Below are 14,086 nucleotides of genomic sequence, written 5' to 3' on the forward strand. Positions count from 1 at the left end.
TTTTTGTGTGCGACGCCTAAGAGTCTACGTTGCAAGATATTACTTTGCTTGGGTGCCTCGGCAAAAAATGTAAGTTTTACATAAATATTGTACGGTTTTTGTTTTGCTTATAAGGATTTTTTTATCTACTAGCAGCGGTTGTTGTTGCTGTTCTTGTTGCAGTAACTCTGTTCTTGTTTCTTGTTGTTGCTGTTGATGTTATTGTTGTATTTATTGTTGCTGTTGTATTTGTTTAATCTGTAGCTGTTGTTGTTGTTGCATTGGCAATTATGTTTAGTTTATCTGCATACCAATATACATTTATGTTTGTCTTGTTTTGATTTGGACTTTTGATTTTTGATACTATTTTTTCGTTTGTTCAGTTACTACGTTTTTGCTTAGCTTGAAGCTATAAAAAGAAAGTAGAAGAAAACAAATGTACAACATGAGTTTGAAGAATAGAGAGTCGAGAACTAAGACGGGATAGGAAGAATTCTTCTACGAAAAGTGCAGTCTATTGCGATTATCACAAACAGTAATCTCTAGTGTGCAAGAGCAACTACACATAGTAAGGTGCAGATTACTACTAAAACAATATTGTAATACAGTGTAGAATATAGAGATGTGGTTATGAGGTATTTTTATCATTTAATTTACAAAAAGCGTTTTTTTTTAAAGACACTTGGGTAACGAAAAACAAATTGAAATTATATTTTAATTTCATTTCGAATGGCTTGCCTTTTCTGGCCAAAAACAACGAGTTTGCACTTAATAAACCCAAATTGCATTTAAAATTCCTTGTAAACATCACACCCCCCTAGTCTAATCTAATCAGACTTCATAGTTGGCAACTGCTGGTGCCAAATATTCAGCTGAATTTGAATTTGGCGCTGTTTGAAATGGCCAAGGATTCAATTGTGTGCGCTGCGACCTGAATCCGGCCGCATAACCGGCGAACGGAAGAACAGTACGGCGGAAAAGTCCGGAGGTTTGGGCTGAATGGCTGTTGCATATTGCATGAGAAGGCCATGGCGCCCAGCGGATATCCGGTGGACCGGACTGCTGGCCAGCTACCATGCCTCGCCACCCACATTACGTATCCGCCCCGTGGCAAATTCAATTTGCTCCTTGCGCCCGGCCACTTACCAAAGTGCAGCAGGTGTACCAGAGGTTAGATGCGGGCTAGCACCGCCAGTCATATGCGGATGTTTATGCGGCCCGAAACCGACCGCATTTCCACCCATTTTCCCAACTGGCCACATCTGGCATGGTACTCCTCTTTTTTGTGGCCAGCACGTGGGATTGTCTTTGCCTTGCGGTCGACGGGAATTTTAATTTTAATTCAACATTTTCATTTGCTTTGTGCCGTGGAATTAGGACTATGTAGGCCAAGTTTGGATTGCGCATATTGCTTTTGGAAACTAATTAAATAACATTAATTGCTTTATTGTTATTCGCTAACGTTTTCAGCATTTAAGTGATTTCAGTTAGCAGTGTTGGGGACTTAGCTAGCCCCCAGTATTCAGATGAGAAAAATTTGTGTATTTCCTTTAAATCTTGTTTTAATCCTGTGAGAGACAAATACTTTTCAAATAAGTCAGCAGTCATCTGCACGTCGTTGGCTGGATCCCAGATCACCTTGCCTGATTTTAGTCGCCAGGCACGTGCCGCTGCCGTCATTCCAACTCACATTTGCACTAGTTTGTTTAATTTTTAATGCAAATGAAATGAGGGAGATGGGCTGCGAGACTACCCAACGTTAGCATAATTGATCGGCAGACACACACGTGCCTCCCGATGTCGGTTTGGTCAGTAGGTCAGAGAGCAGCGGCAGGAGCATCTGGAATTAATTAACACGCATGATGACCCGGTGAGCCGGAAGCCCATGAATCGGTTTGGTTTGGCGGCGCAGGCACAAGAATAATTTGATTACGCCATGAGTTGGCACTTGTCAGTCGGTTCAGCACTTCTTTTCAAAAGTCTTTCCTACTAAAAGCAGTGAAAAAATCTGAGCGAGTAGTAGACTATCATAATACTATTTTATCTTAAATTAAGAAGTTTTTGGTTGAATACATCACTATCACATCTCTATATAAGGGATTCACAAATTGTAAGAAATTGCCCGGTATTGGCATTATTTTCTCTCAGTGCATTGTCCCCAATGCTGCACACTTACGCAATACAATTGGCATCCAGCACGTTCCACAGGCACACATGCAACGTAGCGGGACGTGAGTGCCTTACAAAAGTTGGCTAAAAGTGCATCAGCCGAATGCGAATACTTGAAGCGGGTGAAAGGATGCTGAAAATAGGGGGTGTGTGTGTGTGTGTATGAGTAAGTCAAGAGTTCGCCACAAAAGCGGGATATAGGATATAGTTTCTATAGTCGCTATAGTAGCTATAGTGGCGGGGCAACTGAGGCACTGTTTACACTCCTAACGACTGAAAGACGAACAAGAAGAGCTGCAAAAGTTGGCAAATGTTTGCCCAGTGTCGAAAGTTTTCCATAAAACGGGTATTGGCTTTAAAGTTCCCTGTGCCTTATAGGCAACACACACACACACACACACACACACACACACACAGAGGCGAACTCAAATGGCGGAAGATGCAAGAAAGAAGAAGAGAGTGATGGGTCTTTAGGGTTTTATTAAAATTCTTGGAGAATATATTTGACCATTTTATAATCACACCGTTTAACTAAAAGTGTTAAAGAACGGAGAGCTCTCACGAGAAAAACCACGTATACTTTTCAGACCTTATTTCTAGACCAACCATTAAAGTTTCCATCGCAATTGCAACTTTAGCACCGCTTTTGCGAGCAACAATTGGACTGGAAACGTCTTTATTTTTTATGCCACCAATTAAAAGCAGCACTCGATTGAAGGTGGAATGTACATACATATACTATAGGTATGTGGCAGCTTTAAGTCGGAATTGTTAGTGTTGTTGCCCGGGCAACGTTTTGCGGTCGCCTTGGCAATCAACTGCGGCGGACGGAGGGCAACGACGGCCACAGCTGGAGGAACTCCGCAGGACCAAGGGCTTCTCCCCAAAGGGGTCAACATAAATTACCAGAGCGAGCAGTCGGAGTGGCTCCTGGCCAAGCGCTGCTCCTCCTTTAGTGGCTCCATTGTACAAATGACGCAATGCAAATGAAAAATAATGCGCGAACATTTGGAGCCAGAGCGAAGGAGGAGGTCCTCGCCGTGTCCTTTGAGCGGAGAGATGCGAGTTTCCTCGAAGGACTGTGTTTTGGTTTTAGTTTTTACATTTTTGATATATGATATGATAATATGTTTCGAAGAGATAGAAAACTGGTTTTTTGGGTTTCTAATATAGGGTGTTTTTTTTAGAGGTATAGAACTTTAAATTGCAATAAAACAACGATGGATTATTCGATTGACATGAATTTTATTGACATGAAAGATAATCTTGTGGCATTACATTTTAAATATGATTTCTGGCATATGACCGCCACGGCTGGCTCGGATGTAGTCCAATCTGGACGTCCAATTTGCAATGACTTTTTCCAATATTTGGCCGTATATCGGCAATAACACGGCGAATGTTGTCTTCCAAATGGTTTAGCGTTTGTGGCTTATCCGCATAGACCAATGACTTTACATAGCCCCACAAAAAGTAGTCTAGCGGTGTTAAATCACAAGATCTTGGAGGCTTATGAAAAATCGGGAACAACAGCAATCTCGTTTTGGGCCCATTCGACGAATCTACGCCTTGCTTGATGATCGTTTGGTTTCAATTCTTGCACGAGTTGGATTTTGTAAGCACGCATGACGAATTGCCAAACCAAACTGAGAATAAATCACTTGACAGCTGTTAAATCGGTCGCCATCTTGAACAGTAATGCCAACTTAAAGTTCTATACCTCTAAAAAAAACACCCGTTATATATGTTCAACATTTTCTTAAAAATTCAATTGTACAATATTTCCCCCTTTGGAAATAAACAGTAAGAGAATTTCGCAATAAGTTTCAGTCACCTCCGCTGAAAGTACAACCGCGAGTATGGAACTGTGGCCTGCTTTTTCGGGCGTCGAGTGGAAAAGTTTTTGTTTATTTTCTTTGCAGGCTGCTCCTTGCATTTTCGCCGGAGGGTGGAGAGTAATCCGTGCTGTTCGCGCAACGGATCCGGACCCGGATGAGGATGAGGATGCGGCGTCATCCTCAGAAGTTTCTTGGCTTCTGGCTGAACTGCAGGCCACTTATTTATTTAGGATTTCGGGCCGAGGCTGCTGTTCTCCGCTTTCCGCTTTCCCCAAAAGTTTCTTCAACTAATTAAAACTAATCTTATGCAATTTCTGGCTAATTATGCACATAAATCACACTACGGGGATCCCAGCATCTTTTTGCGGAAGCATACGAGGCGAAAAGTGCCGAAAATTTAGTTAATTGAAAAAGATCCCGGAGGAATTCCCTGAGGAGTTGTTTGTATGATGAAAACTTAAGTTTCAGAAATGAGAGTTTAACGAAACAATTGTAGCAGATGGAAAATTAATGAATGCGATTAAGAGTGTTTGCAACGAAAATGATATGTGATTCAAAATTTATTTGCACTTTAGTATCTTTAAAATCAAAAAGAAGAGGGAAACTCTTAGCCATTTTAATGAAATCCTGTTTAATAATGGAAATTCCATTTCAATTCATTGCACTGCAGACCGAAAGCATTTATGTAATTATAGGGGTGGCCTAGCACTTAGATATCTTAATGTCAGGCATTGTCATTAAATTATTCCTTGCCGCAGATACATATAGTATATGTAGCCACTACCAGTTGGTGAGCGTTGGTTGGCCGACATCTGTTCGTGTACGTTGGGGCTCAAATGACACAGAAACCCAACTCTGCCGGCAAGTTAATGGGTTGTCAGGCTGGAGAAAAACTAGATAAAGGCAGTTAATTTTGTGAAATGCCCACATGCAGCAAAAACGCAAATGCGGACACACATGATACCACCCACCCCCCCTACATTAATGTGAAATTTCATGCATGGCACCATAAACAGTGTCTGTATGCGAAAATGGTCAGCGTTTAATTTATTCAAGTGGTTGCAGAGGTGGAAAAGTGCGGGTGGCTATGAAATCCCTCACTTATTGCACGCTGCATTATTGCGAATTATATGTACGTATAGTATGTCAGTTGGCGGGATTAGTTCCGGCAATTCCCAACTCACTATGGCCCAGTTTTTCTGGCCGAGATTTGGCCAATTGCCCGTGGCTCTTTAGCTCCACTTTCACTGCCATTGTATTTGGCCAACGCGGCGTATGCGCGATACGGATGGTAAGTGCATTCAAGGGCGCAGCCTGCCGGCAATCTGACACATTTTCCCCCCGTTTCCCCCCGGTTATTTATAACTTTCGGGGCGCCTGCTAGATTACATTTTCCCGGCGATTTTTCACTGTCTGTCTGGTTGGTGCCGGCAGCCTCAAGGCCAAAGTCGTAAAGTTTGCCAAACTTTGTTTAACGAGAACATTTTTATGAGCGGCGAAAATGCATAAATTGAATTCTTATGATTTTCCCAGTCTGATTTCGCTTTGCGCTCCCCAACCTTCGAGTGTGATGGCCAACTTAAGCTGATAAGGAGCTCAGGACTCGGCGGCAATGCCAAGCTCATTACACTTTAGGGCAGGTCGGGTCGAGTTGGGTCAAGGTGTGAGCCACCCCAATCGAATGCTAACTTTTCTCCTTGTCCTCAACTTTCTTCTTTGCCCAACTTCTGCCGGAAAATAGTTTTGTCAATACGGGCGGGGGGATGATATGAAATGCCGGGAAAAGCGTGTGCCAGCGATGATGTCAAAGGCTTCTGCTATTCGGGTCAATCTAAAAAATTTATGGGGCAATCGTCAGGACATGCCAAGACAGCCAGGCAGCGGCATCATCATGTCGCCACCCGCACTCTCCTCCATAAAAAACTTCTGAAGAGTGGGCGCGGCTAGGAACCGCCCCTGGGGGCGTGTCCTCCAACTTGTTGTTGCTGGCACCTAGTCGCCAGTGATGCCAACGACCTAGTTCAAGTGTTAACGAAGAAAATATATCTATATACTGTTCTTTAAATATTTTTCATTTCCTATTTCCTTAAGAATTTAATTGAAATGTATGCCTTTTTTTTAGTAGATTTCTGAAATAGACAGATCTGAATTACAACTGTGATCTCTATGTTAAACTCTGGACAGGATTAGATGGTGCCCAGCTGCTTTGCTTGCACTGAACAGCAAGTTTCCAGGCCGTTTTTTGTCCAAGGCCAAGCACTCGAAAATATCAAATTGAATATAAATATTTCAGCCAGTAAATGATGCAGCAGAAATTTTGTTTTCCTTCTTGGGTTTTCCTCATTTTCATCGTCAGAAAATCGATGGCGGCAAGCAATTTCGCAGTTGACTTAGGACCTTAATCCTATGAAATATGAATTGTCCTGCGACAACGCCCATGGCAACCTCTTGTCGTCATTCCCACTTTTGCAAGTACTCTAAGTATGTGGTTAGCCACTTAGCATTTTCAGTTCCTCTTTCCATTAGGACTTTCCCCTTCTACCAGCAAACCATAATCTATAACATAGTGCTTATAAGAATTTAAAATCCAAACATAAATTTATCCTCGAATGGCATCGCTTTACGGAATCATAAAGCTATGAAGCCCAGCGTTGAAATTGCGCATACGCCATGTTGCCCTCTTTATCGTAATTGCGTTTGACTTGAATCACTTTTCTCCCTATTTTTTCCATCGCAACTGGCTTTGAATATGAAAATGTGGGTGTACGTGTCGAACATGAATATGAATGGCTTACCATGTTTATTGAACGAGTGAAAACGCATTAATATTCATATTTTTCCCGTTTTTCCGTCATGATACAAGGAAAAACCATCGTTTGGTCCTATACGTGTGTACCTCACAAGGAAATACATGTATGGTGTACGTACTTCATTTCGTATTCCAAACTATATCGCTTTACAGCAGATTTAACAATTCCAATTTTCCATTCTAACCCCGTTGTATAACAATTGTAGCAGATATATATGTGAGATTACTGTATAAAGTCCATTTAATTTGGCTTATAGTTTTTTGCTTGTCTTATTTTTTTGTGAAATGCCTGGTCTTTGGGCTTTGTTCGGTCAAGGAAAGTACTCTTCAGCCAAATTGTTTGGCAGCAGCCGTGTGGGTTTAATCCATATTGGCAGCTCTAAAGTAAGGAGAAATTACTTGTAATCGCCAAATATCGATCTATCCACAAGTTGCAATTTCCATTTCTAACTTTCGCATGTCCGATGGCCGTAAAGCAAATCAAAGTTGCAATTGAAAGTTTGCCTCTTGGCGGCGAGACAACAATTAAACGGCTCCATGGGCTGAATAAATTTGCATAATTTCTCAACTTGTTGAGGCACAAGTCATAACTCGAAGTCATGTCCTGACATCTCACCCTGACATTTGCGTGCGCCCGAGTGCATTTCGAAAATTGCGAAATTCCCCAAACATTTTGGGGCAGATCCTAAAGATGTGGCATGTTCTGCTGCGTGTGTCATTTAGATGTTGTGCTGTTTCCTTTTCGTAGTTACTCGTTTTCCGTTCGCCGTTTTGCAGCAAATCAGGTGGAAACATCAGCGAAATGTTTGCATGTCCCATGGGTCTGTATATGTCCTCTATAAGGACGGGTTGTGCGAGTGTGCGTGAGCACTGCATTGACGTCAAGCCTTAATTATTTAATAGCCAGGAGTTGCGGTTTGCCAGGTGGAACAAATCGATGGACTTGTCCATATGAAAAAAGCTTAATTGAACACTCTGGGGAGAAAGGTCGGGATTTTTTGTGCACACTTTTTGCATGTAATAACCCATTTTCATTTGAATAAAATTATACGATGGAGAGGAAAGTTGAATGGAATGCTTAAGAGAACTCTGCGTTTTGCAATCAAAATGGTTTAATTTTAGGAAAATTCCGTTCAATACCTTTTATGTTCAACAATGTGCAGTTCAATCAGCTAAACGCTGGAATTTATTATATGCCTTGTTATATAAAAAGTAAAGTGAATTTATGAAAGTTTACTAATGACACATTTAACACATTAAATTTTTCCCAGAGTAGATGTGCACACCTCAATGTAATCGCTTTGGCTTTTGCTGGCATGCTTGGTCATTATAAATAGCCATTAACCTTTGTGGGAAGCAATTTAATTTTAACCTGTATACCATTTGCAACAATTAGCTCATTCCGCACGAAAGCCAAACGAAATTTAATTAAATATTTTAGCCATTGGGCTGGCAAAAGTGCCAATTGGCCCGCTAACGGGGCGTATACGCACTGACTTCATATGCGTGTATATTTGTTATTTGGTCTGGATGCATTATTCAATAGGTTGAAGCAGCCGAGGGAAATGGTGCGAGTAGCGTGAAATACAAGCTCGAGAAAAGCCATTGGCAGGCGGGCAGTATTTTCAATCAATTTCCAAAGCACTTGTAGCATTTAAGATAACCAACTGGTCGCCTTCACGAGTGTTTGTTTGTCCCCCAAGTGGGTGTGAGTATATGTGTGTGCGCGGGTGTCGGTGTGTTTGTGTTTACGAGTCGAAAGTCAAATCAGCCCATTTATCAAGTCCTGGAAACCCTTGGCCGGCCAATATCGCCACGCAGCTCGGGAGCTGTTTGTGCTCATTTTTCAAGCTGGCTGGCGGATGGAAAGTTGCCCTCTGCCACACAATATATATTTAATATATATATATTATTGAATTTCAGTCACTTGTTTTTGCCAATTTTCCAAATGCGCATTTCGATTGAGCATTGCCCGTAAGTTTTCATTTTCGACCAAAAAAAAAACAGAAAAACCATTTACACAAAAATACAAAGAAAAATACCATTTCAGTGTTTGTGGGGAAAGGTCGGAAAAGTTTTCTTTGAGTTCAAGATTCCATGGAAAAATCTGCTAAATAAGTTTCGCAGCAATAAAGTAAGTTGATAACGAGCTGAGTTTGCCGAAAATGTGGTTCGCTACAAGTGCTAAAATCAGCCACAATATTTGAATAACTTTTTTGTCAAAAAGATTTGTAGCTACTATAAAATTGTCCTGCATAATATAATAAAATATTTTTCAATTGCCCAAAAATTGTTTTAAAATATTTATAGGGTATTCTAAACTTGGACTTCAAGTTGATATCCATTAAGGCATTAAGAAGGCCACACCCACTGCGCTGAGTGGCCATAATTTGATATAGCAATGGATAGTAATATATACATGTATGTATGTTTATATATATAAACGACCTTATCTCTGGCATTGCTTGTTTCTCAATTTTCTTATTTTTACCGGAATTATTAATGCCACTTTGCTCACTTTGCATAATGAAAAGTTCAACATTGTTATCATCATCAGTGAGTGCTCTCAAATTAGGGCTAAAAATGTCGCATGTCTTGCCAAATTTTTAATACGTATACATTCTAAGAACGTGTAGAAAAAAGTTTGCCTCAAAAGTCTGGGAGAATAAAAGGAAGAGCGGCCACATTTTGTTGACTTGGCCATGGCCTAAACCACCACCCACCGAAAAGTCACCCGCTGACAGCAATTACAGGCCATGTTTTCGGTGCTTTGTTACTGTCTTACTGTTTTCATGTCATATAACAACGTTGTGCAATAAATCAAAAGTTGCCAACATGAAATTATTGTTTATGCTGCCTATACTTAGCATACCATTCTTAAACGTAGCGATTTGTGGCTAATTTATTTATTGCGCGCCCCACATAAAACCAACCAAAGCCAACACTTTGCCACACAAAGCCAACTTATGACAATGAACAATAAGCGCCAACAGCAAAGGGAAACACACCATAACTATAAAATATTGTGACGTGCCACTTGACTGTGTGAAATGGAGCACAAGGCCGCCCAGTCAAACAATGGCTGACAAAGGAGGCCGAGACCGTCAGCAAATAGTGCCAGTCTTCAGTTTTCGGCACCCAGTTCTCCATTCTTGGTCCTGGCGCCACAATGCAGGACTCGCACTCCCCCAGAAATGCAGCAGTGCCGATGGCTATACGAGTATGGGGGTATCCATATGAAGATTCTCTTTAATCCTTAAAGGATTCATGTATTTTAAGAAACTTTCAGCTGCACAGAGGAAAACTGCTTAACAGGAACTGCAAGAGCTTAATGAATATGACATTGAAGATCCATAGATTCTAGCTTACATTTTCCGTCGGCAAAAATGTAATGTACGTATTGAACCTAGAATAGATAAAAGCGTCTTGTTTTCCGATTTTGGCAAGTGGCGCATATGAAAAATGCTTGGCTTCATGTATAAGGTGCCACTCCACCTGGCTGGCTGTCTGGTTGCATTCAATCCATACCTTGCACACGCCGCGTGGCGAGAACACACAAGAATGGAGAATGGGAACTCCCCTGACATGTTGGTCACATGTCAAACGCTTCGATTTTTTTGCCCTCTTCCTGGAAAACTTTCAGCCAGCAGCAAAAGAGGTAGGAGCAGAAGGCCGGTGGCGATGTGCCATCCTTGCCAGATTGACATTGCCTGTTCTGCTCAATGGATCGAAGTGCTGGTGTGCGGGGATTGCATTGTAGTCCTTGCACCTGATCGGAATTTTCCGCCCTCCGCGTTCGTTGAAGTGCTCAACGTGGAAATGTTGAGATTCCCAATCAAAGTTATCACCATTCGAGGAACATATCTGTGACACGGGCTAACCTTCCGGCAATAGAATAGCAACATTTATTGGATACCTCTCAGATGATTACCATGAGTGGGTAAATAACTTGCGACCTCAAAGGCCATTAAGCATATGTCTGCATGCATCAGTCTTATGCTTATGCTATCGGAAAAAAACTAATTATTTGTTTCAAAATAATAACAAAATAATTGTTGTCAAAAACATGATTATTTCACTCGGCGTTTTTACCATAACTTGGCCAAAAACGGTGACAGAGCTGAAATGAAGACACATTTCACTCGAATGCATCTCATTGGTCATATAAGGAATCCGTCGCACAAGTGTGAAAACCTCGCTTGTCAGCGCCATCACTCATCATTTCAAGATACTCTTCAAAGGACACTAATGTAAGGGAAAACCAAAAAAAGTGCAGCTCTATTTTTTGACAGGATTGTCTGAGCATCAGTTTTTCTAGCAAACGGATTTTTAATTTAAATTTGGTTCATCTAGCACTCAGATGCAATTCCTTTTTTATTGGCTTAAGGCTTAGTCCTATTTCCTTAGTATATTTTTTTTCCACAATTGCACATATTTTGAAAGATTTTTAAAAATTATTCATTTTTCCATTACATTTTCAGGGCATTGACCACATCGGCTTGTTGCCACAACGCAGTTTTCCTTGTTCTATTAAGAGCTTGTCGCTCGGCTGGTGGAAAATGCATGCATTTGACGCGTTGCTTAGCTGATTGCGGTCCTTGTGTCCTGCGGCGTGGAAAAGTGGAGGATCGGGTGACGGTAGGGGACACCACGCGTACCCATATCTCTTGGCCACACGCACAGCGGGAAAGTCCACAGAAGAGAGTACATGGCACAACAAAAAGCGAATTATATTTTCATATTAAACGACGTATGAGTAATCCCTCGTTCGTGGAGGGTCAGCAGGGCATGCAGGACATGGATATGCCATCGCAACAGCTCCTCCACCCGCGCTACACTCTCATCCACCTCCCCACAATTCTCATTTATTTATAGAGTTCTCTAGAGTCGAGAGCTAATGTCGCTGCCATCGCTTGCAGATTGACAGGAAGCGGAAAAGGCCAAATCGAAATCGAGATTTAGGGGATATCGCCGTAAGTGCGAGCGGAAATCTTTTAAATATTCATGCTTATAAATAGGTGAAGGAAATTACACTTAAGTTTGGCATTCGATCTAAAAAGCAAATGGCACATTCAAGAAATAAAGTAGAAGAAATCAAGCAAAATTAAAGTTTCAGGCAAAAAATAGGTATTGTATTAATTTAAAAACGGCCTTACGTAATTTAAAATATGCAATAGATACACATGCATTTCATTTCAGCATTTCTCAATTGAGCTAGAGTGTCGAAAACTGTATTTGAGTGGTGGACATGAGCTGGATTCGAAAGATGTGTTTGGTTAACGAACGAAGACATGGCTTTGGTTTGACTAGTAGACGGCACAGAGACAATGCAAGGCACTTAGTTAAAGCGGAGTGTGTGATATTTATAATTAATTGAGTACTTATGGAGGAATGCATGTGGATGTGGGAGGACACTTACGTAAAACGGCACAAGGACCTGCTACCTGCAGCTAATTAGCCCAGGAGGACAAAAGCAATGCACGATGTTTGGACAGTCGATGATTCAGGTTTCAGGGCTCAGGACTCTGGATTGAGGACTCTGATTCTGATTCTGATACTGATTGGCATGCATTCTGGCACACAGACACCAATGCAAACACAAACACAGGCACAGAGACAGGCACGAATACAGGCGACATAATGGTGTGCGTGTTTGTGTGCGAACTCAAGCACACAAGCACAAATGGCGGTTCGCGTAGACAAACATGACGTAAACCCAAAAAAGTATGCTACAAAACTTGGTTCGCCTTTCGCTTACTATTCGTTTTCGGACTCTTAATACGGTCGTTCATTTGGGGCTCTCTTTTTATATCTGTTTAATAATTGTATTTTTGATTTCGCTGGCATTCGGTTTCGTCTTTCATTCTGCAAAGGAAACATCAAAGAGCAAACAATTTAATTGGCATTAAATGTTTGTGGGAGGGGCGTAAGCGCCGTCGGCTTGTCACTGCGACTTAATGGCGACATGAAGGCCATTAGGCCAAGTCAACTAACAACACTAGCAAAGTGTGTCACATGGAAGCACGGCCAATAATGAGGAAATTATACTCCGTTTGATGACTATAGATAGTATTCATCTTCACTGGGTTACACAACACTGCTTCTGGCCTCTGGCCTCTGGCTTCTGACTTGGCTGAAATCAAGCGAAACAGCACTAACACTTTCTAGCATTGGCTATAATATTGAGGCATTTGTTGTTGGTACCACTTTGAACGCTCTGCACTCGCCCAGTGTCCTTTTTGATCCGAACTCGCGACTGTAACGCTCGAAAGCCGAGGACGGACTAAAGGAACTCCGTCTAAGGACTCGCCGTTCGGTTTCGGTTTCACTCGGCTTTTCGAGTGAGTTGCAGTTGGCAGTCGGCTGTTTGAGTGGGTTTCGGTATTACCATGACTGCCTTTATGGCTGAATTGTTGCTTTGCCTTCCTGTCGTTTGCCGCTTGCATTTTTTACGCGCTTACTCGGTTCGCCGCTTATTTTTATATCCTTTTTGGATTCTCAGTTTTTTGTGCGACGTGATTCATTTCCGGTTTGCAGCGGAAGCGACTCGAGGTGAGTCGGATGCCACATTAAATCATTGGAATTTCCGCAGACAAATTTTAGTTATGCAAAATACATTTTTAAAAGTTTTTCAAAGTATGTTATATGAGTTAGCATGTTTTCCAAACAAATGATTATTGGTAGGCTACATTTATTTTGCATAACCTAGTATTATTCGAATCAAATATTTAAATATATCTAGCAATTATGATTTATGATTTAAATCAGAAGGCTGAACATTTTTCGTCTGTACCACTGGTTTTCTTAAATTGGACCGAAATTCATAAAATATGCATGCCAATTTCACGCCGTGAATAAGGGAAATCGGGGGGATTAACCCCTTGGGCATTGACTGCAAATGAGTGGCTTGTTTATGAGTGGGACGCAGTTAAGTGAGCATCAAATGGCCAGAGGTGTCTGCCTTTGGGATTGTGTGTGTGTGTGTGTGTGAGTGTCTGTGGTGTGGTGTCTGTCTGCCCATCCGTGAGTTTGCACACACTGAAAGCAAAGGAAACAGATGGCTCGGGCAACCTGTTGGCTTTTGGGTATAAATTTAACCCGACTCCGCTTGTTTTACCTATGTTTTCCTGCCTGTGTGAGCCGCTCTGGTTTTTTACCACCCGTCGGACATTCTTTATGTTCGCAGCGCAGCAACGGGTCGTATGCGCAATTATTGCCATAATGGCTTCACTTAAATCGTTGGCCCAGTAGGGCCTGGCGCCTTTAAGCCTGCAAAGTGGGCGGGTAACTT

At 41.7% G+C, this 14,086-nt stretch overlaps 1 long non-coding RNA gene across 1 annotated transcript; it reads right to left on the minus strand.

The window, feature by feature from the left end:
- Positions 1–16: 16 nt before the first annotated feature.
- LOC120451743 lies at positions 17–13,072 on the minus strand. Its single transcript, XR_005616406.2, has 3 exons — positions 13,000–13,072; positions 12,215–12,660; positions 17–388 (listed from the first exon to the last, which is right to left on the minus strand). It is a non-coding gene; the product is annotated as an uncharacterized LOC120451743 (long non-coding RNA).
- Positions 13,073–14,086: the final 1,014 nt, after the last annotated feature.

This window comes from Drosophila santomea, chromosome 3R, assembly GCF_016746245.2.
Source record: "Drosophila santomea strain STO CAGO 1482 chromosome 3R, Prin_Dsan_1.1, whole genome shotgun sequence".
NCBI classification, from domain to species: Eukaryota; Metazoa; Arthropoda; class Insecta; order Diptera; family Drosophilidae; genus Drosophila; species Drosophila santomea.